This window comes from Ursus americanus, chromosome 22 (genome assembly GCF_024610735.1).
Source record: "Ursus americanus isolate L20-20 chromosome 22, mUrsAme1.1.p, whole genome shotgun sequence".
NCBI classification, from domain to species: Eukaryota; Metazoa; Chordata; class Mammalia; order Carnivora; family Ursidae; genus Ursus; species Ursus americanus.
In genome coordinates, this window is record NC_142148.1 from 24,818,298 (window position 1) to 24,841,600 (window position 23,303).

Genomic DNA, 23,303 nt, shown 5'->3' on the forward strand with positions numbered 1-23,303 from the left:
AAGACAGGTTCAGAGGTGGGGCTAGAATTATGGCCCACAGAGAGTCAGGGTCAGTGACCAGGGAGGTCATTCTGCCCCACCCTCCTCTGGTGTCTGAGGGCTCTTCACAGCATCATGCACGCTGGAGCCGGCCTCGGTGTGAGTGTTTGTGATGACAGAGGCCTTGCCAGCCCCCAAAGCCTGCCTGTTCCATCTAGCTGGTCAGGAGTTCCTCCTGAGAGTGAACAAAATCTGCCCCCACATTACCCCCATATATGTGGGCAACAGTGAGGCCCAGAAAAGTTGAGAGCCTTGTCTAAGGCTGCACAGCCAGTGTCAGGAGATACATACCACCAGCCTCATCCCTGGTCTCCCTCTGCCCACTCGCCCACATTCACTCCACTCTTAATAAGCAGCCGGAGAGGTGTCACTCAGCCTACCCCCAGAGTCCTCACCATGGCCCGCGGAGCCTGTGTTGTCCGCTCTCTGCCTTTCTAAACTCACCCCCATCTCTCCCTCCCCAGCCCCTACAGGCCTTTCTTCTGTTCCAGAAAGATGCCAGCCTCTTTCCTGCCTTGGGCCCTTGCATAGGCTGTGCTCTTGGCCCAGAGCTCTCCTCCCCAGCTGTCCCCAGCCCTAGATGCCACCTCCTGAGACCCTCCCTGACAGTCCAGCTGAGGCAGCTGGATGCTCCCCATTATCCCGCCCTCAGCGACTTGCTGGCTTTTTCCACAACAAGTCCCAATCCAATCGCAATTGGATTTTTTGTTTTAACTCGTTCCCCTGCCCCCAGCAAGTTGTTACCCCCTTGCGCTCTGGGCCCTTCCTGTCACGTGGGTCCCTAGGACCCTGGTCCATCCTTAGAATGTTCCAAGCCTCTCCCTGGAGAACCCTGTAGGGCAGCCACCACCTAGGCAGGTGGGGAGGTCCCCACCACCAGAGATGCTCAGGAATTGGACTAGGTGGAAGGTGACTGCTGAGGTCCCGTGTGGCTTCACATGGCTGGAGCCATGATTCTAGATCTCCTTGGCCTCATGCTTAAAGGGTGATGTTGTACATGTTTATGATTCTTCTCAGATTTCCTTTGTGCCTGGGCCCGCCTGCCTTGCAGGGATGTGGTTCCCTCAGGCTTCCCGCCTCTTTCCTTTTCTCACCGCCCCACTCCCACCCCCACCCCCAGACTCTAGCCTCCAGCCTTGCTGTGACCTCCTGGAGCCACCGTGGCTGCTGCCTCTCCCCTGGCATAGCTGCCTCTCACAGCTGAGCTCTGAGGTGATGTTGACTAGAAGCTCTTGTCCCCTGGGGTGGGCCTGGGGTGGCACAGAGGCAGGTCAGTGAGTAGTGGGCCTGTCCTCCCCTGTGCAGCTCAAAGGTCCTGCTGCTTAAGGAGCCATATTCTCCTGGTCGTTCACTCCTCTGCTGCTTCACTGGCCCGGCTCACGTGAGGACAGGACCTCGCCACAGCCTTAAGGGCCCCCTTCTGCTGAAGCGTTTGGGGGACCCCCCAAGACTGGCATATACCAGCCTAAATCTTCCAAAGTAGGGAGAAACTAGTCCCCCTTCTTCCTGAGGCTCTCCAGATCCTACTCCCGACAGTGGTGTGGAACTCTTGAACAAGCACCTATGCACACGTGTTCACACACATACACATGTGTGTGTATGTGTCCGTGCAAGAACAAGATGGCACAAGCTCGACTCCTGTGAAGAACATGGATACGTGTCCCTGCCTGCAATGAGAACGTCTTATGCAAGCCCGGAGGTCATGTCACCACTGTTTGGAATGAAAGAGGGGGGATTTGCCTGGGTCTGTTTTGTTCTTTAAAGACTTCAGATACAATTATCTGGCAAAGCCCAGTGGAGAATGAAGCCGATACTAAGGAAATGAGGAGCTATGTCATTTTAGCACCTAGATCCAACCGTGCCTGAAGTCACATATATCCCTGGACTTTTCAGTTTGAATAAATTTCTTCTTCCTTTCTTCTTTTTTTGCTTAAGCCCGTGTGAGTGGGATTCCTGCCAGTCATACCCACAGCAGTCCCGACTCAGGCGTTCATAGGCTCACACTGGCCTCCTCCCTTCTGATGGCTTCTCAAGGGTCACACACTACACTTGAAACATCACAGAGCCTGAAGCCAGAGGGAGCTTAGAGTGCATCAGTTTAACCTCCTTGCTGGGAAGTCTGGGGAGCCTGTGGCCCAGAAAAGGAGAAGGACTCATCCAAGGCCGCACTGTGACCTTGGACCCCGCTTCTCTTCCTCTTTTATTGTAGATCTTTCAGTTTTGTTGGAATTTTCGACTTTGGGCAATAGCCTTACAAAATGATTAAACAAAATGACTTAGGAAGCATGTGTACCATACAGGCTCTTGAATCTCACCCCTAGCTGATTTGGGCCAGGGGCTCTGGGAGCCCCAGGGGCATTCTGTGTCCCAGCTACCTGGGGTTGGGGGGCGGTTGACCAGAAACGGAAACCACCGGACTGGATGACCCAAAGGTGCCCTGTGCCTTGAGTCCTATGACCTGGGACCCCACGCCAACCTCCAGAGCCTCAGCTCAGCCTAGACGTGGCCCTTACAACCCTACACTCAGGTGCACAGCACTCTACAGTGTAGGCTGGCCGTCCTGCAGAAACTGAGACCCATAAGAACAGACTATTGAGAATGACAACTGCCACTTATTTGGTACCCACTCTGTACCAGGTGCTTCCCCGCCATCTTGGTCCAGTACCCCCACAACCCCGCAGGGCGTGTGGCTGCCCTGTTTTTCAGATGAGGAGCGTGGGGCTCACAAGGTAAGGACCACTTGCTCAAGGCCACGCTGTGGACAGGAAGGGCCAGGGCTGGGAGGTAGTAACCTCAAGTCTGTGGCCTGGCCGACTGAGAGTGGCTGCTCCAGGCGTGGCCTTCCGCGGAAGGTGCCCATGCTGGCCCGCAACCCAGCAGGTGCAGGGAAGCACCCCACCGCTGCTGTGTGCCTGGTGCTGGCTTGGTGTTTTAGGGCCGCTTTCGCCAGGCAGTCCTCACAACAACCCCCTGAGGAGGCTTTGAGAGCCCCCTTACCCGTGGAGGAAACCGAGGCCCAGAGAAAGGGGGTGGCTTGGCCAGGCCTTACCCAAACAGGAACTGGGCGTTTGGTGCCCAGGGAAGGTCCTTCCACCCTGTCACGCTGAGGCCATCCGGCCGGGCAGCAGAGTCTTTGAGCTTGAACACCCTGTTTATCCCTCGGCCTCTGCTGTTTGACTTGGTTGTAACGCCTGCTGCCTTGGGCCCGTGTCAACCCGGAACAGGCCACAGGCAACTCCAGTGTGCCACTTGGCATGAGGCTGGGGAGCCCTGGCAGAGGGCTCAGCGGCATCGCGCATGTGGCTTCTCTGCTCCCTCCCCTGTAGCTCTGCAAGGACCGGTGGGCCTGTCCTTCGCACGAACGTGGCCCACGCAAGGGTGGGAAAGGACTGGTGGCTCCGGAGCTGGCTCCACGCACGCTGACCGTGGCCCCACCATGAGTGCACAGAGCAGGGAGGAGGGGGCAGCCCGGGTCCCCAAGCCTGGGGCTGGGACCTGGAGACCCCCTCCAGTAGAGCCTTGCTGGGTGGCTTTGGACCAGTCATGGGAACCCCCTCCCCGGCTGCCTGGCACCTAGTTCTGCAAACATCTAGCCCCTCTTCCTTTAGCCATGGGGCCTGGAGCTGAGGGTGGTGCTGAAATCTCTGAAGAGAGTTTTCCCGCCCTGGAAACACAGCCCAGACCTCAGGCCTGGCACTGGCCCATGGAAATCCAAAGGGTGCCGAGGGGACGCGGAGGGTGTTGGTCAGAGCCTGGCTCCGGGCTTGGGCAGGCCTGGGTTCGAATCCTCTCTCTCTGCCTATTGCTGGCTGAATGACCTGGACAAGCGGTGTTATTTCGCTAAGCCTCACGTTTCCGATCCGGGACGTGGGACCAACAACAGGCCTTACTTCCAGGCGTGACCCGTGTGGAAGGGTTAGCATGCAGTAGGCCCTTGACACATGATGATTATAAGTATTGCTGGTTTCTGGTCACGCCACTGCTCCCCACCTCAGTCTCCCCACCTGCACGGAGCCCGGCCACCACGGCATAATGGAGAAGGTGAAATGAGACCATGTATCCAGTCTGCTTAATGCTCAATTAATTGCGACTGTGCTTCTGATCTCCGTGTGCCGTGAAGTCCTGATGATCTAACGTGGGCTCAGGCCTCCAGGATACCAGTGCCAACCAGTTCTGGCTCTGTTAGCTGCTGGTACATGACCCCAGCCAGGTGCATTGCCTCGCTGGGCCTCAGTTTCCCCTCCTGGGTCAGTTTAGGGAAGTCCGAGCACTCTGGTCTCGTGCATGACTCTGATGGCAGGGCCCGGATCGAGCATCCTGCTGAGAAGCCCCCCGAGGGAAGCTCGCGGGCTGGGAGTGGATGTTGGATCAGGGAGGTCTGCCGCCATTCAGGAGGGGCGAGCGGAGCCTCAGTGATGGCTCACGGTCCCTCCAGCTCGGCCTGAGCATATCTACTCTGGAGTTGACCTTGGGTGTGTGTCTCAGTCTCTCCCCTTGTTGACTGTGTGACAGCAGACAAGTGCCCTCACCTCTCTGAGCCTCTGTTTTTTTACCACAGAATGAGACTTAGAATGGTCTCTGCCTCAGAAGAGCTGCTCGCGGGGCCTAAATGCGGAAGCATGAGTGGAGAGCCCAGCTCCGCTCCTGCTGGAGAATGTGTGCCATGGACCCCAGTTCCCATCATCATCATCATCATCACTGGAGTAAACGGTGAGTGGTGATGCAGCGGAGCGTTTAGGAGATCAGGGAAATTGGGAGGGTGACGAGAGACACAACAGGCCTGGGTTCAAATCCTCGCTTGGCCATTTACTAGCCCTGTGACCTTACCTTTCTCAGGTTACTCATCTGTAAAGTGGGCACAAGTGTGCCTGTCTCGTCGGACCGGTTAGGAGAGCAGACAAGGTTCCATGTATACACCCATGAGCCCTCCCATTAGAATGGAAGCCCCGGGAGGCAGGGAGTCTGTCTGTTTTGTTCCCTGCCATGTCCTCAGTGCCATAATGACCCCTCGTGGAAGAAAAGAAGAAAAGTTCTTTGAGTTCCTATGATAATTCCTACACACAGGTCAGGGTCTTTGTCCCCAGCTGGCTTCCCAAGGGAGAGCCATGCGCTCTGTCTCCAGTACTTTCCACGTGTACCTGCCTCTCCCCAGCCATTATGGTATAACCCACCTCTCCTTTCTCTCTCTGGCCCCTGCTTGCTCCTGGTGACCCTGGGTCTGGGAGGTGGCCCGGAGCATGGGCTTGGCTGGCCAGGCTGACTTCTCCCCTCAGCTGTGGCCTCGGGTATCCCTGGCCCCTCTGAGCCCATTTCTCTGCTCTGGGTGCCAGTGCCGGACTCCGTGCTGCTCCAGTCCGCTGTGACGTGCCATAAGAGGACATCAGTGTGGGGCTGGCACGATGCTGGGGTGCCTCGTCACTGCCCCCTTCCACCCCAGCAGACACTTTCCAAACCCCCCGGGCCGTGAGTGCAAGAGGGCACAGGAAAGGTCTTCAGTGGCGTGTGGGGAGGTCGGTACTCTCAGAGGTCATCTGAGGTCCAGGCCCGCGCGTCCGGGTCATCCCGGAAAGAGAAGAGGTGACATCCTGCCCCTCTCTCTCCGCTCTCCAGGTATGTACGGGCAGTTCTTCTTCCATGGCAGGTATTTGGCTTTTGGGGACAAGGGCCCCAGCCTTGAGGGTCGTGGGATGAATTTCTCATTGAAAATCTCCAGCGAGGCATTAAGGATTAGCTGTCTGAACTCTGGGACAAGCTACCTCGGCGTGACTCCTAATCCTCACTCTGGCAGCTTCCTGGTCCCACTGACCCAGCCCTTAACCTCGGAGCTGGTATCTTTTTCCAAACACGCCTCAATTCCCTGGCAAGAAAGGGCCTAGAAGATCATCCAGCCCACTGAGATCAGAGAAGGGGGGTGCTGAGGTGGCGGGGTGGGGAGTGGGGGGGCTGGGGGCTGGGCTGAAGCTCTGACCACTGGCTCCCCCAACCCATTCCCCAGGCGATGGCAGATCGCTGTCACCACGGAGTGAAATTCCTTTATTTTACTGTAAAAAGGCTGAAAGGATGATCACTTTTTCCTTTGAAATGAGTCTGGTACGAATAATTCATTCAATTTATAATAGTCCCCAATTTCCCACGCTGAACTGCTCACCCAGGAATTCTTGACAAATAAGGAAGATCCGAATAACCAATGTTTTCCAACACATTGCCATTTTCATGACTGCTACACATAACAATGAATAAAGTTGTCATGATGTTATAGTCTGAAGACCTTTAATTACACACGTCGCGGTTTTGACGTTGCTGTTTTTCCGATTTTAGAGGCAAGGCATTTTGTTTTTTCAGCTCTCATTTTCCTCATTCATTCCTTCATTTACCCACTTGTTCATTCATTTAACAAACGTAAATTGTTTTGAGCTGGGGCCACTTTTCCATTTGATCACCATTCATGGGGCACCTCCTGGGTGCCACGCCCTGTGTTAGAGTCTGAGAGGAACCTGTCCCAGAGATGGGCCACCCCCCAGGGCGCTGGCTGAGCCGCTGCCCTCAGCTCACGAGTGCAGGAAAGCATAGTCTCACGCTTGCTCACTGCCCTGAACAACCAGAGGCAGGTGCTATTTCGTTCCCATTTTATAGACGAGGAAACCGAGGCACAGAGAGGCCAAGTGAATTGCTCAGGGTCACACACATAGCGAGTCCTGGGGATCTGAGCCCAGGTCGCCTGGTCCCAGAGTCCATGCTCAGACTGTGTGAGCCCTTCAGGGGTAGGAAGCACTCTGCTCCGTCTCTGCCTCCCTAGCACCACCCAGCCCAAGGTCAGTGTCAGAGGACGCACTCCGTAAAAGCACATTAGTTGAAGGAGCGTGTGCTAGCTCTTTCTTCTCTGTTAGATTGGAATTCCTTTGTGTCCGGGGCTCATGGCTCTGCCCTCTTTGTGTCTCCAGCAGCCGGCCTAGGGCCTGGCTTGTGGGGAGCCCCTAGAAACACTGGATTGAATTAAAGTGCAAAGAGCAAGTTAGTTGACAGACTGACCAACTGGCTGAATAGATAGATGTAGGGGATGAGATCCAGAGTCCAGCAAGAAGATCCTAGAATCCTATCCCTCTCTCCCCCTCAGCCTCCCTCCCACCCTTTTCCCATTCATCCTCCCACCCCTTCAGCCATCCACGCATCCCATCATCCATTCATTCATCACATATCTATGGAGCTTCTACTCTGGCCTGCCCCATGCCAGGCTCTGGGCCCCAGACAGCACTCATATGAGCACCTACCCGCAGATCCCACCAGCACAGAGTAGACGCAAACATACGTACCGAGCAGGTAACATACTTGAAAATGTTCTGTACTTTGAAAACCCTACAAATGGTCAGAATGTTTCCTCTCGAGGCTTCGCTGCTGTCCCTGGCACAGAGCCCAGTCCTGATGAAGTCCCTTCATAAACACCGAATTGGGTTGAACTGAGCACTTTGGGACTTGAAAGAGGAAATGATAAGACATTATGGTATAGGAGGGGACAGATAAGACAGAAGACAGATGCTGGCATCATTTCCGAATCTGGGGTCGCCTTGAGTATGTTTGTCTGGCTGGGGCTTTTGGTAACTAACCAGACCTCAGGTCAAGTCCTCACCCTCCTACTTTCTGTCTGTGTGACCTTAGGCAAGTTACATCAGCTCTCTGAGCCTCCAATCCTCATTTGCAAAATAGAGATCATGAAGGCCATCTTGCTGAAAGTGGTGTGGGAATTAGGTGTGGTTTAAGCCCCCCAGCCCTGGGGGTAAGTGCTCAGTGAAGATAGCTCTGCAGTGCTTGCTCAGGGGAGGGCAGAGGGCGGGCAGTGGGGCAGGGTCTCTATCACGACCCTGCTTCTTACCAGCTGTGTGATTTTAGGCCAGGCAAATCAGTTCTCAGAGCCCCCTCTCTAAAATCAGGTGCTGATCCTGGTGAGGGGGGGGACATTAAGTGAAAGAAGGAGGCAGAGTTTGGGAGCGGTAGGTAACTGATGGCCACTCAAGTCATTGGGGAGGACGAAGTCTGGGGAGACTCGCAGAGCTGCCTGCCTTTCCTCCTGGGACTCTGGTCTGGTGGGACCTCCTCGTCGTCCCCCCCTTCTCAGGCTCTCTGTCCCTTCTGGAGCACCCCCAGGGCCTCCTCTCTGGCCTCCTGACCTGCTTTGCCGCACCCCCTCCCAGTGCCCGGGGCCAGCTCTGAGGATGTCACACCCCGACAGGTCTCCCCTTCTTCAGGGTGCCTCCTCTATGAAGCCCCCCCCCCCCCACTAACCACAGCCGGACCTGCATTTTAACAAGAGCCCCAGGTGGTTCTTGTGTGAGTTCAAGGCTGAGAAGGGGAAGAGAGAGGCAGGGAGGAGCTGGAGGGACTGGGGTGTCAAGGCTGAGAAGGGGAAGAGAGAGGCAGGGAGGAGCTGGAGGGACTGGGGTGTCAAAAGAAAGGACCTTGATTCTTCCTAAGGAGGGAGAGATGGGAGTGTGTTGTGTGCTCTAAACAATGAAAAAAATTAACTTTCTGTTCACGAAATGAAGCTTCATTAATATTTCGCGGGACATCGTTTCATATTTGCATAAATCAGATTCACAGCAAATGGGACCTGACTGTCTTTGTTGCCTGAAAGAACAAGCAGCCTGAGAGCCTCCCACTCCGGATCCTTTGGCAACGGGAGGCCTCCCAGGATTGTTTATCGTTGGACCAAGGACACCAGGTGCTGGGGGTGCTGCAGAGACTTCGGGAGAACACCAAAGGCCACTCCACTTCCATCCTGTCTCCCTTCTTTGTCTCGCCATCTGGCTCCACGCAACTCTGCTCCAGGCCCACAGGGCCCCTCGTGTTGTTCACAAAGACGGTGCTGGAAAAGGACGTTGAGGGAATGGATGCTGTCTTCTGTGTCACTGGGCCAGAATGGCCTTGTGAGCCACCAGGGTCAGTGTGTCCTCAGGCCATGGCCGCACTGGACACGAGGAAGGCCTGGAGAGGTTGGAGCTCAGGGGTTGCTTTGTGCAGGGTGTGGGGAGATCCCTGATCTTGGGGCCCTCCCCTCACTGTGGGTTCCTTATGCCCCCTCCAGGATGGGGTCTCCTGGCTGCCACACTGTGAGCCATAGAACTAGGGTGTTGCAAAGGGGCTTAGCTTCCTGTACCCAGTTTCTTGTGGTACTAGTGGGGAAACTGAGTCCAGAGCAGCATGGGGGACTTGATGGACAGTTGTAGGCCAGGACAAGAACCTAGGGCATCTCTTCCCTGAGGCTTAGGTACCCCCACCTCCTACTGCTCTCTGCCAGAAGAGCTGGGTTGGAATTTCACTCTGCGTCCATCTAGCTGTGTGGAAATGGGGCAGGCAGCTAGCCTCTCTGAGCCTCAGTTTCCTTTGTAGCAAAACGGATATTAACAGCTACTTCCAAAGGTGGCTGTGAAGACCACGTGAATGGCTCATGTAAGGTGCACAGCACAGGGCTGGACACAGAATAAAACAAGTAGCTACAGGGGCGCCTGGGTGGCTCAGTGGGTTAAGCGTCCAACTCTTGATCTCAGCTCAGGTCTTGAGCTCAAGGTTGCGAGTTCAAGCCCTGCATTGGGCTCCGTGCTGGGTGTGAAGCCTACTTACAAACAAATAGCTAAAGTCTATTAACTACCATAATGTTATTGCTATTATTAGCCCCATTTCTCAAATGGAAAGACTGAGGGAGACAGGTTAAGTACCCAGGAGGCTGAAGAACTGGGATTTGAGCCCATGAATTCTGACTCCCTAGCCTTCATATTTAGTCATATAACTTCTCTGAGCCTCAGTTTCTCCACATTTAAGATGGAGCTAATGGGGGTGTCTGGGTGGCTCAGTCGGTTAAGCATCTGCCTCTGGCTCAGATCATGATCCCGGGTCCTGGGATCAAGCCCCACATTGGGCTTCCTGCTCAGTGGGGAGCCTGCTTCTCCCTCTGCCCGCTCTGCCTGCAGCTCCCCTTGCTTGTGCTCTCTCTCTCTCTGTGAAATGAATAAATAAAATCTTAAAAAGAAAGAGGGAAAATCAAGCAAGATCATGAAAACCAAGTGCCCAGCACAGTGCCTGCCATTAAAAAAAAAAAAAAAAAAAAAAAAAAAAAAATGCTGCTTTACCCAAGCAGCTTAGGCTGGGTGTAGGAAACACGGATTAGCAGGGGCATGGCTCCACCTTGTGGTTTAGTCTGGAAACTGCACCCCCTCACCCAGATGTCCAGCCAGTCTGTTCTGGTTTACTCCTCCCGCAGGGCCTGCAGGGATGGGGGAGGGGCGGCAGCCGAAGCTCGTGCAGTGTCCACCCCTATCACTGTAGGGCCTCGTATGTGGGGAGCAGGGGTGGCGCTGAGGGTTTGACTGGGTTCTTACACCCCCTTGAGGTTTCCTAGCCACATCTTTACAGTTGCTCCCTCTGCCTCATCATTTGTAGACTGTTATCCGTTGGGGGCAGTTCGCGAGGCAGGCTCTGCACTTAAAGCTCTCTTGATGCATTTTCTCAGGATTACCCTGTAAGATAGGGGCTATTTTCACTCCCATTTTGCAGAAGAGGAAGCTGAGGTTCAGAGTCAGTGGAAGAGCAGGATTTGAACTCAGGTCTACCCGACTCCCGAGGATGTGCCGTTCACTGTTGCACCAAAGAGCTCCGACGGGGACCACCCCTGCCCTGAAACATACCTTATCACAGAGCACGTGCCTTGCTCATTCCCACCCACCCCTCGGGAAGATCCTGGGGTTCTCAGGGCCTCTGAGGCCTGGGTTCTGACCTTCTGGGATTTTAAATGTGTGTTATCTTAGTCCTCAATTTTATGAGGTGTATCTTAAACACTAAATAAGTGGCTTTGCAGCAAATTTCTTATACGGGAGGGGAAGGCAGAGGACAGACAAGCGGAGCTGAGGGTGCAGGGTCAGAGGGTTCCAGGCGATCTCCCCGGTGTAGCACCCATTGCCTCTGAGTCCTAACCCAGCTCAGACCTCGTCAGCAGCCGCCAGCGAGAACGCTCAAACCCTGGGCTGTAGAGCGTAGGTACCTCCTGGTGGGGGCGCGATGCTCACAGCCTGGCCTTCCCCCATTAGGGTACCACTCCTTTGGCTCCGTTCTTAGAGGCTTTTCTGCCATAACCGGCCCCATACTGACTACCTTTCTGGAGAGGTATTCCATCTTACCAGCCTCAAGCATATCCAAAGCCAAGCTCTAACAAAGGGACTATCTGAAGCTTGGCTGCGGGAGATCATTGGGGTGTGAATGAAGATGACAGTCCCTCGAGATGGGGTCAGAGAGCTCCACAGGGACTCTCCAGGGTTTAAACGTCCTCACTGTAGTCCCGGCAGGGGTGCCATGCTGATCCTACAGATAGGAGGACGGCTGAGTCTCTGCAACTGGCAGCAAAGAGAGACACGGAAAGGTGCCACTGTGAGACAGGCCATGGTTTGTCCAGAGGGCCCCCTGGCCTCCGGTCTTGTCCTCTCCCGTGTCCCCAGCATGCATTGTTGAGGGAAAGGCCTTTAGAGACTGTGGATATTTTACAGGTGGGAGAGGAAAGGCCCAGAGAGAAGACGGGACTCGAATGAGGTCACCTGGAGAGCTGGGCGCTGAACTGTGGCTTGGGCGCAGGGCTTGGGATGCCCAGGCCAGGGCTCTTTCTGGTCGTCTTCCCTGGCTTTCATCACAATCATGGAGAAGTCCCAGGGAAGCAGCTGGTGGGCTCTCCGATGAGTCGGGCCATCCCTGGCTCCCCAGGGAGACTATTTGCTGTCCCTCCTACTTGAGGGGGGTCTTGTCTCCTCCCCCTGCCTCTTGCCAGGGACCCAATCTTGGTGAGAAACCTAGGGGAGGCAGAGGTGGCCCGAGGCAAGCTATGATGATAGTTCTGAAGTCTGGCCAGGACAGCATAGAACATAGGGGATTTGGAAAATAGAGTGAAAACAGTGATGTGATTAAAAAAACAAAAAACAAAAAACTCCTCTAAGACTCAGAAATCTGTTGGCTTTATTGGAAAGCTTCTCACAATAGAGTTGTGGGATATCCCAGGAATCTCACCACAATGCTCTTCACCATAACATGGGATAGCCTGGAAACTTAACCATAATACTAAGAACAACCTCACTTTAACACCAAGAGAATGGGCTAGCCCGGAAACCCAGTGGCAATACCTTCACTATGGAATGAGATATCCCAATAACTGACTGCAATAGTGAACTATTTTAGGAACACCATTGTAGTAGTCTTCCCTTTTGGGTAGGATATCCCAGGATTCCCACAACACTGATCACCGTGGAGTAGAAAATTTCAGCAAAGTTATCGAAGGGTTAATTATTACAGAGTGAGTGACTCTCTTGACAAAACTATTCACTGTGAGTGGGTTAGTTCAGGAGCTCCACCTTAATGCCGGTGACTATGGAGTGGGCTATCCCAAGAACTCGGCTCTAACACTGATCACTATGGAATGGGCTACTTTGGAAAAATCTACAATAAGAATCGCAATGGAATAGGAGACCCTAGAACTCCAGGGTAACACTAATCACTGTGGAGTGGGCTATCTCAGGAACCCCACTGTAATGCTGGTCACTGTGGCACTGCTATCTAAAAACCCAGCTTTAGTGCTCATTCTGGGTCAAATATGGATTCTGTGTCAGGTGGGCTCTCCATGGCCCCAGGACTTTTACACCGGTTTTCAGAACCCTTGAGAAAGGACTGCTCAACGCTGAAGAAGGCAGTGAGGTTGGAGGGCAATGGGGATGCATATAAGAAGAAAAACTTACTTTCAATCAGCCAGTTAATGAAAGAGGCCGGGAAGTGTTTGTCCTGGGGAAAACCAGAAAGCCTCTATTAATTGAGCACCGTCTGCATGCCGGGCCCTGAGCCTCTCATTTGGTCCTCACAACAAACTTGCAATATAGGGATTATAGACAGGATTATAAAAAGGAGACTCAGAGATGTGAACAGCTTTGCCCATGTCTTACAGAGAGCTGGTGGAGAGCTATTCCTAGAATCCGGACCCCCACCTCTGACCCTGGACAGCTGGGTGCCGGAAGGCATGGGGGCTCTTGGTTCCAAGGACCGTGAAGGTCCTACTTTGTGGAACAAAACACACTCCTCATAATCAGAACTTCCCATGAATTGAGGTGCTGGTAGGATGATGTTCATGCTTAGGAGAAGCTCAGACGGGAAGGGTGCAGGAGAGGCCAGCATGGACCCCTCCTCCAGCGCGGACCCCTCCTCCAGCACGGACCCCTCCACCAGCGTGGACCCCTCCTCCAGCGTGGACCCCTCCTCTAGCATAGACCCCACATATTGTGATGTCAAGTAACTAACTTGATTTTTTTTTTAAATATTTAAGTCAAGGGGAAAGGGAAATAAATCACTAAGTTTTGAGTTCCTACTCTGTGCTGGACAAATAACCAGACATCTTCTCATCTAATCATTATGCTATATTTCATGCATGTCAAGATACCATTGATTATGACATACGCTATTTAATGTGCCACCGAGAGTTTATTTAAATCGCCAACTAGACAATGCCATACCACTGAATATAAGACATATCCCCAATTTCAGAAATGTTAGCCTCCAATACACATGCCTCTCCTAACAGGGCAGCTGTGACACATTTGCCTGGCCGAGGGGACCCCAGGGAGTGATGGGGTGAGGCCACCCTTGAGCTAGTCTCAGATGTGAAGATACGGCTAATCTCAGAAGATTCCTCAGGGGAGAAGCCGCTGCTCGTACCTGAAAGTCCAGGCAGTAATGAGGCTCAGATGATGGGGGCGCTTGGGTGAGAGCAGAGTAAAGGTTCCTAAATAACCCGAGGGAGTGGACATCTGAAGGAGAGAGAGGGACAGAGGTGACAGAGGACAAAAGGAGACCCAAGAGATGAAGTTGACTGAAATACAGACGATAAAACTCCTTCCTTTGTCCCTGTCTTACACAGACTTATCCACGAGGGGGAGATAATTCCCAAATTCCAGGAAAAAATATCGTAGCCCCAGGGCCCTACAGTCTTCCCACCAAGAGAACATTCTTAACTTGGCATGTAGTAATCTGTCCATCCATCTATCTGTCCATCCGTCCATCCATCCATCCTCCTTCATCTTTCCTGCTTCTCTTATATCCACCTCATTTTTCTATCTTCCCTCTATTCTTCCAGCTAATCATCACTACGCCTAAATCCCTTTCCTCCATTCTCCCTTCCTTCCATTCTTTTTTCATCATATTCTGTCCAAACCTCCTTGTATTTACCGATCCTCTCATTCATTCTTGCATCCACCCACCCCTCCATGCGTGTTTTCATTTTTCTATTTTACCATTCATTCATACTTCTGTCCTTTGTTCCATTCACCCACATTTCCCCCTTCCATCTCCAGTTCATACTCCAGCAAAGTGTATATGGAGTGCCTACTCTGTGCTCGAGTAGGCGACAAACACAAGAAAGACTACAACAGAGTCCCTCCCCTCCAGGAGCTTCTGTTCTGGTGGAAGAAACCAACAATTCCTACACAATATGATAAGCATGGTGGATGGGTGTGCAAATGCCGTGGCAGCCCTCAGGAGGGAGTCATTCTTCCTGGAGAGATCTGGAAAGGCTTTGGGGAAGACAAACCATTGGAGTCACACCCTGAAGGGGACTGGGATTGTTCCGGGCAGAAGGAGGGCATAAGAAGTCATTCAGAGCAAAGCTATGATGTGTCAAAAGGGCCTGGAGTAATATGGGATGTCTGAGATCAGCTGGCTGGAGCAGCAGGAGGGGGACAGAGGAGAATAAGGCTGGAGCCATTGCAGGAAAGACCTTGCCTGCCAGCTCTGGGGCTTTGAATTCGATCCTCCCAGTAATGGGAAGCTACAGAAGATTCTGATCAGAGGTGTGATTCAGAAAAATCTGTCTGGAAGCCATGAAGGGGAGAAAACAGGAGTGGGTGCGGTGGCCCCTGCAATGTCTCATCAGGCCTGCCCCACATCTTACTTTTCAGAATGCTCAGCTGTTGATTGATGATGTAGAACCAGAAATGGACCACTGGGCACAGCTGACATGCAGACGGAAACTGTGACAGGAGACTTGGGCCGCCCTGCTGGCCAGGCCTGGCCCAGTCCAGCCCGGTCCAGTCCAGTCCAGCCCGGTCCAGCCCAGTCCAGTCCGGCCCAGTCCAGCCCAGTCCGGTCCAGCCCAGCCCGGTCCAGCCCAGTCCGGTCCAGCCCGGTCCAGCCCAGTCCAGCCCAGTCCGGTCTAGCCCGGTCCAGCCTGGTCCAACCCGGTCCAGCCCAGTCCAGTCCAGCCCAGTCCAGCCCAGTCTAGTCCAGCCCGGTCCAGTCCAGTCCAGCCCAGTCCAGTCCAGTCCAGTCCGGCCCAGTCCAGCCCAGTCCAGTCCAGCCCAGTCCAGCCCAGTCCAGCCTGGTCCAGCCTGGCCCAGCCCAGTCCAGTCTAGTCCGGTCCAGCCTGGCCCAGCCTCTGACCGGCCACATACAGAGCAGTGATTTTATCAGAGTCTTTTGTAAACACAACACAAATCTCCCTCTTCCACAGGTGAAAACTACTTGGCACACATCAGTCCCTCAGTAAGTGTCCCTTTCTCTCCCCTTTCCCCCAGCATCAGGGACCCGGACAAAGGACAGGGCAGCAAAGTTCCAGGGGCTGGAGGGTCTGGGGTTACAACCGCCTGCCTGGGCTGCCTGTCCCCGCCGTGGCTGTTCATCTGTCCCTCCAGCTGCCCTGCAGGTCTCCAGGCCCACCTTGTCAAACTTACCATGGTGGGTAAGGAATTCCGCAGGGCCTGTGTCAGCATGACTTTTGTCGCTGAAGAGAGCAGGCTGGGAAGGGGAACAGGGACAATTAAAATAACAACAGTTACAGCTAATAGTTACAAACTGTGTTTTCCACTCCAGAGACGAGTCGAAGCGCTTTGGCATCTGCTGACTCAAATGACCATAATCGTTCAAAACACAGACTGTTTGCCTCCCAGAGCACTACCTCCTGGCTGTGTGACCTTGTCCAACGTACATAACATCTCTGTGCCTCTCGTGTGTAATATGTAAAACAGAGCTGTGGTGAGGATTCGATAAGTGAAAGAAAGAGATGGGCTGGAGGACAACCCATCATCAGGAGGGCCTCTAGTGTCTCCTAAACGGGTGGAAGCTTTTACCTCCCCTGTGACTTGGTTTAAGGTGTGTAGAAGGCAATTGCTCTTAGAAACCATGTTCTCGAATAATGGTTGCCAAGGGGTAGGTGGCAGGCCAAAAGAGGCCCGCAGGTGTGCTTTCTTTTGCAAGGACAGTCTTTTAAAATTTTACAGTGAGTTTTCAGAATTTAAAAATAAAGTAACTTTACATAAAAATCCAAATGTCCAGTTTCTGTTTAAGGTACAGAAATCAGACAAGACTGGGCCCACCTTCCCAAACGACCAGTCAGCCGGAGCCAAAGAGGGACTGCTCTCTTTAGATAAGGTATATAATGGTTGGTTTGCCACAGCCCTCCATTCTCGACTGCATCCGTAAAATTGAAATTGAGCTTGTATGTTGTATTTCTCTTAACTGGAGCCCAATTGCTAATTTCTGCTAATTTCCTACCCTTAATGGGCATTTAAGTTTATGATCTTTGTTCTAAGGCATTGAATTCAGAGTCTGGGAGCTAGAAAGGATCACAGACAGCAGGCAGTTGGGTTCTCAGGCTAGTCTGCCTGTCTTTTTAAACCCTGAGTTATAGTGCCCATCGATGGTTTACAATGTCCTTCTCAACTATGAAATGATCCTAGAGATCATCCATTAGGTGGTGATTGGGTTTCCAGCCCAGCCTCTGGATGCCTTTTTGGGGACTGGTTTGTCTGAAATAGAGTGCTACAGAATCTGATGAACCTTAGCTTATTGCTCGTAAACTGAGTAAGCATGCATTTTTAGACCTCATCTAGTGAACAAAGCTTAGGTTTTTAGGGGAGACCACAAAAGTGCTTTTGAGAGATCAGTTTGTTTTTTTACCCTTCAATCCATCCCTCCATCTATACACCCATCCATCCTGTATCCATCCTGTATCCATCCATCCATCCATCCATCCATCCTCCCAGCCACCCATCCTCCCAGCCATCCATCCTCACACTCATCCATTCATCTGCCCATCCAACCATCTATTCATTCTTCTCTTTCTCTCTAGTGTATCTCCAGGAACAGCACTGTAGTGACTGGCTCAACATCTGTTGAGTGAATAAATGAACAAATGAATGATAAATATAAGGCGGCTTCTGCTCCCGCAGAGCTCATGTAGGCATGCACTCAGGCACAACATAATGTGAGAAGTGTTAGGACAGAGATTCTGCCCAGGATCCATCTGCCCAGGATCCTGCCCAGATAAGGGACCATGCAACACTCAGGGCCACTTTCAGGGAAGACATGGGCTTCTAGCAAGAAGCTAACCTCTCCTGTTTAGAAATCTAGTTCCCTGGTGGAGAAACCTGGGCAGAGGTTGAAGTGAGAAGAGAGATGCTCTGGTGGTGTGGCTTGCTGTACCTTGGCTGTGGTCCCCCGTGAGCCTGGTCGTTGCCACTATCATAGCATTGTCCCCCACCGCACCCTGCCCAGCGCTGGGCCCTCCCTGCACAGCACCTACCATGTTCGCATGTGGATCCCGGTGAAGACGGGCTGGCAGTTCTGCAGAGCAAGTGAGACTTGGCCGGATCTGGTCTGGGGCAGTGCTAAGGGAGCCTGGATGGTCACATCCAGTGTGGAGCCACTGAGGAAGCTGAGCAGCCTGGACACCCGGCAGGAGGACAGTGTGAGCTGAGTTGCTGGGGAAAGTCCACATGGGGGCCGAAGCAAGGGTGGCCTGGGAAGCCATAGCCAAGACACTCCCTGGGCCCCAGGCCAGTCCCAGGGGCAAGTCACTGGGCTTATTTTCTCTACCTCTGCAGGGCAGGAAACCTTCCCTTTCCAGAGAAAATGTTTGGGGCTGTTCTAAAGACTTCCCTCAAACTTGGAAATCACTGGCATTTGTGGGCTTGAAAGGTGACCTACACATATTTATGTTTTTAAATGATGCCTGTTCTCGGGCACCTGGGTGGCTCAGTCAGTTAGGTGTCTGTGTTTGGCTCAGGTCATGATCTTGGGGTCCTGGGATTGAGTCCCACGTTGGGCTCCCTGATCAGCTGGGAGTTTGCTTCTCCCTCTCCCTCTGCCCCTCCCCCCTGATAGTGCTCTCTCTCTCAAGTAAATTTTTAAAAATTAAAAATAAATAAATAAATGATGCCTGTAAAAAGTGTATACTTTTAACTTAATTTGTTTTTGAATATATATTAGAAAGTAAGTTAAAGTAACTGGTTTTGTTTAATTTATTTTTTAATAGGCAATACATTTTCATGGTTCAAGATTCAAAAGATAGAGAGAACGCACAGTGAAAAGCCCACCTCCTACCAATGATCCCCAGCCACCCAGCAACCCGTTGGGATCACACAAATCATCAATGCTTTCTGTGTCTCCTTCCAGAGATATGATAAGCACATCCCCATCCACTCACATGTATAATTTATGTCTCCGAGCTTTTGTTTCCTGTTCTGTAAAATGGGCACAATGGGGGTATCTTCCTTCTAAGGTTATGGCAAATAACATATTGTATATATATTTCATAAAATAATTCATATATATAATTCATATATTATATAAATATAATTCATAAAAGCCTCAGCATGGTGCCTGGAATATATTAAGCACTCAATAATATTAGTTACGTTTTATCACCACAGTCATCTCTTTGAGGACAATTTGGCAACACTTAACCAAAAACTATAAATCACACTTCTGAGAATTTCTAAGTAAATAATCAGAGATCTGAACAAAAATTTATTTATTTATTTATTTATTTATTTATTTATTTTTAAAGATTTTATTTATTTACTTATTTGAGAGGCAGAGAGTGAGCAAGCAAGAGAGAGAGCATGAGTAGGGGGAGGGGAAGAGGGAGAGGGAGAAGCAGACTCCTTGCTAAGCAGGGAGCCCAATGTGGGGCTTGATCCCAGGACCCCAGGATCATGACCTAAGCCGAAGGCAGACGCTTAACCGAGTGAGCCACCCAGGTGCTCCATGAACAAAGATTTATAAGGCAAGACAGTAATCACAGTAATCATAAGACAAGACAGAAATCACAAGTAATCACAGAATAATTTATCAGAATGAAAATTGGGGGGGGGGGAGTGCCTGGGTGGCTCAGTCAGTTAAGCATCTGACTTGATTTCGGCTCAGGTCGTGATCTTGGGGTCATGAGATGGAGCCCCATGTCAGGCTCTGTGCTCAGCTGGGAGTCTGCTTGAGATTCTATCTCTCCCTCTCCCCCTCCCCATACTCTCTCTTTCTCTCTCTCTCTCAAATAAATAAATCTTTTTTAAAAAAGAATGAAAATTGGGAACACCTTAAGTGTCTAACGATAGAGGAATGGTGAAAACGTATCATGGCACACCAATGTGACGGAATATTTACTGCCATTCAAAAAGGTGCTGAAAAAAGTGTGGAAAGGAGGAAACTGAAATGTTAATGGCCATTGTCTTTGGGCTGTGAATTTAGGTTTATACTTCAATATTTTGTCCAAGTTTATTACAACAAAGCATGCAAAAATGGCAGAAAAAGAATAGATTTACTCTCACACCTATCTTCCTCTTAACAACCATCGCTAAGAAGCTTATATGTTTAGAAAGATGTCAAGAGCTCCTGGTGGGTAATGAAAGTAGCCAAAGGGCATTTTGCCAGTTGTTTAAAAAATTGCCCCTGTCTCCAGGTATTCCCTTCTATGCCCCCTTCTCTAGCCACAAATGGTTACTTAACCTTGGGAAAGTGATAGTCAGTCTGGTCTGAAACTGCAGTTGGAGGTCGGAGAAAGGATGGACTTTCCATGACACCTGGACGATGTCAAAGTCAGTGATTTTGAGCCTGCAGAATGGGAAGCATGAGGGAAATTGAACCAGCAGAAATTCCCAGTCTTCTCAACTCAACACCCAAACTGCAACGTGGCCTTTCTTCCATTCTCGGCCCACCCTTTCTTAAGCTGGGGTTCCATTCTGAATCCCATCCCTACTAGACAAGGAAAGCCTTAGTCAATAACTGAGATGTTTTTCAGTTCATTATTATGCTAAAGGAAAATTAAGACATCAGATTCAAAGCACCCCAGTTCAAAGGAACTGTGGTGTTAACTTATTGCAAAGATGCTCTTTTAATCACTGGGGTATTAAATAATAGCTCAGATATCAGCTGGGAAGGGCTTCCTCTGTACCCTTTTCCAGTCCTATTTGTAATTCAGTAGGGGCTTGGACAAGCCTACATAAATCCAAGAGATGAAGCCATATGGGGGAGTGTTGGGTGGTGGGTTGGCAGTTTGGACGAGGAAGCAGTGTCTGATGCTGTCTTCTCAATGTCACCTTTCCAAGTAGGTGAGTGAAACTCTGATGCTTAGAGTGCAGGGTGGTATCTTTCAAATACCTGCAACCTTCACTAATCAGTGCTTTGGAAAACTATTTTATTGCTAAAGGACTCAAACTCACCAGCTATTGAGTTTCGCAAAAGGATTGTGCTCTTCAGAACATCGTTGATGCCAACAAGACTCCCGTGCCCACAGAAGCCCCCAAGAGAACCCTTGCAGAGCAGGCCTTCCAGAGCCAAGGACCCAGCTGCCTCCAGGAGGTGATCTTTGCCAGTAGGTAAGGTCCTGCTGCCCAGGAGGATCCTAAGTAGCATTTCCCTCTCCTGGACCAGATTCTGGCTGTTGAGAATGATGGCTCCCTGCAGCCCTTCCTGAGCCAGGAGATCTTTGTTGAGGACATTTGTTTGGCTGAGAGCATCTCCAGATTCCATTTCAATATCTTTTCCTTGACTGTGATGAACCAGGGGAGGCAGCACACTGCCATTGGCTGGACTCCTGTGTTGGGGAGCCCTGCCATTCACTGGAGTTCCCATGTGGCCAAGATTTCTAGATTGCGTTTCTATAGTAGGACCAGAGGGGCCAGGGGTGCCATATACAAACTGGTTGCGACCTAAAGATGACCCAGCCTCAGACTTGCCATAACCATTATGGGTCCTAGCTCCAAAATAGCCATAGCCAAAAGATACTCCAGCCCCAAATTGATTATAACCTCCAGATGGTCCAGCTCTAGACTGACCATGACCATTAGGTGACTTAACTCCAAACTGACCATAGCCAAAGGATACTCCAGCCCCAAGTTGACCAAAATCTAGAGATGATGCAGCCCCAGGATGAGTATAATGATTAGATATCCTTTCTCAAAGCTGAACATTTCCTCCTGATGACCTAGGCCCTGATTGAATATAACTATCAGATGCAAGCTGACCATTCACTGACCAAGCCCCAGACTGACCGACACCAGATGACCCGACTCTAAGTTGATCCAGTCCATTCATTGATCTAGTCTCAGACTGACTAAAATGACTAAACGACCCATACCCAGGTTGACCATATCCTCCATGTGATCTTGCCCCAAACTGACTGTCACCAACAGATGTTTCATGCCCAATATGACCATTTATTGACCTTGCCCCAGATTGACTATTCCCTTTAGATGACCCTACCCCAATTTGACTGTCCCTGTTAAATGACCTATCCCCAGTCTGACCACTCATTAACCCCACCCCAGACTGACCAAAAACACCAGTTTTCCCTGACCCAGGCTGATCATCCATTAACTCTGTTATAGATTGATGATAACCACCAGATAACCCAGGCCCAGATTGACCATTTAGTGATCCTGCCACAGACAGACCATAACCACTAGATGACCTAACCCCAGTTGGACTGCTCATTGACCCTGCTCCAGACTGACCCAAACCACCAGATGATCCAGGTCCAGACTGACCATACTGTCCAAATGACCCTGTCCCAAACTGACCATGGCTACCAGATGACCCAACCTCAGTTTGACTATATCCTCCAGATGATCCAGTCCTTAGCTGACCATAGCCATCAGATGATCTATCCCCAATTTGACCACTAGCTGACTGATCCCCAGTTTGACTACTCATTAACCCCATGCCAGACTGACCAAAATCACCAGTTTTCCCTGACCAAGGCTGACCATTCACTGGCCTTTCCCTGGATTGATCAAAACCACCAGATGACTCAGGCCCAGACTGACCATTTAGTGCCCCTGCCCCAGATAGACCATAACCACTAGATGACCTATCCCCAGTTGGACTACTCATTGACCCAGCTCCAGATTGACCCAAACCACCAGATGATCCAGGTCCAGACTGACCATGTAGTGCCCCTGCCCCAGATAGACCATAACCATTAGACGACCTATCCCCAGTCAGACCACTCATTGACCCTGTTCCAGATCGATCCCAAACCCCAGATGACCCAGACTCAGGCTGACCATATATTGACTCTGCTCCAGACTGATGAAACCTTCCAGATGACCCACTCCCTAGCTGACTAGAGCCATCAGAGAGCCTATCCTCAGTTTGACTATAATCACTAGGTGATCTACCACCAGACTAACCACTCATTAACCCCATCCCAGACTGACCCAAACCACCGGTTTTCCCTGACCCAAGCTGACCATTTATTGGCTCTTCCCTAGATTGGCCAAAACCACCAGATGACCCAGGCCCAGACTGACCATAACTACCAGATGCAGCTGCCCTAGACGTGACAGCACTTCCTAGAAAGTCATCTGCAGGAAGACCACTACCCGAGACAGTACTTCTCACACCTGTAATGTCAGGTTGGGCTGATAAGGTATGGTCAGAGTAGCCAGGGCTCTTCATACTCTCTTGACCAAACTGTCTGGGAGGAGTCACTCCTTTGTGGTCTAAAGATCCTTGGCCAATCACATCGCTTTTGTCAGCAGAGCCTTGACCTTTCATCTCGCTTTGACCAGGGTAACTCACAGTGATCTGATTGGCCACATGGGTTCTCATGGGTGGAGTAAGACTCGGCCCAGCTATTCTTACTGGGGGTGTGATTATCAGGTTGGTTTTCAGGGGCAGGGCTGGGAGCACACTGGGTTTCTCAGGCTGGACACTGTATTCAGTGGCATCTTCAGTGTCAGGGTCCTTCAGAGAAATGTACTGGTCATTCTTAGGGGAGTTCTGTTCATAGAAGTGGGCATTTCCTCTGCTACTTGAAGAACTGCTGGTGGTCTGAGCCTGCTGGTTGCTGCCACTGAGAAGGCCTGTGCCAAGCACACCACCATTGCCAAGAACCTGGCCAGTCTTAAGAAGGCCTGTGCCCAACAGACCGCCGCTGCCCAGGAGACCTCCACTTCTACTGCCTGCAGGGACGAAGACACATA

At 51.4% G+C, this 23,303-nt stretch overlaps 1 pseudogene; it reads right to left on the reverse strand.

The window, feature by feature from the left end:
* Positions 1-11,348: 11,348 nt before the first annotated feature.
* Positions 11,349-20,949, reverse strand: LOC148108045 (uncharacterized; annotated as a pseudogene).
* Positions 20,950-23,303: the final 2,354 nt, after the last annotated feature.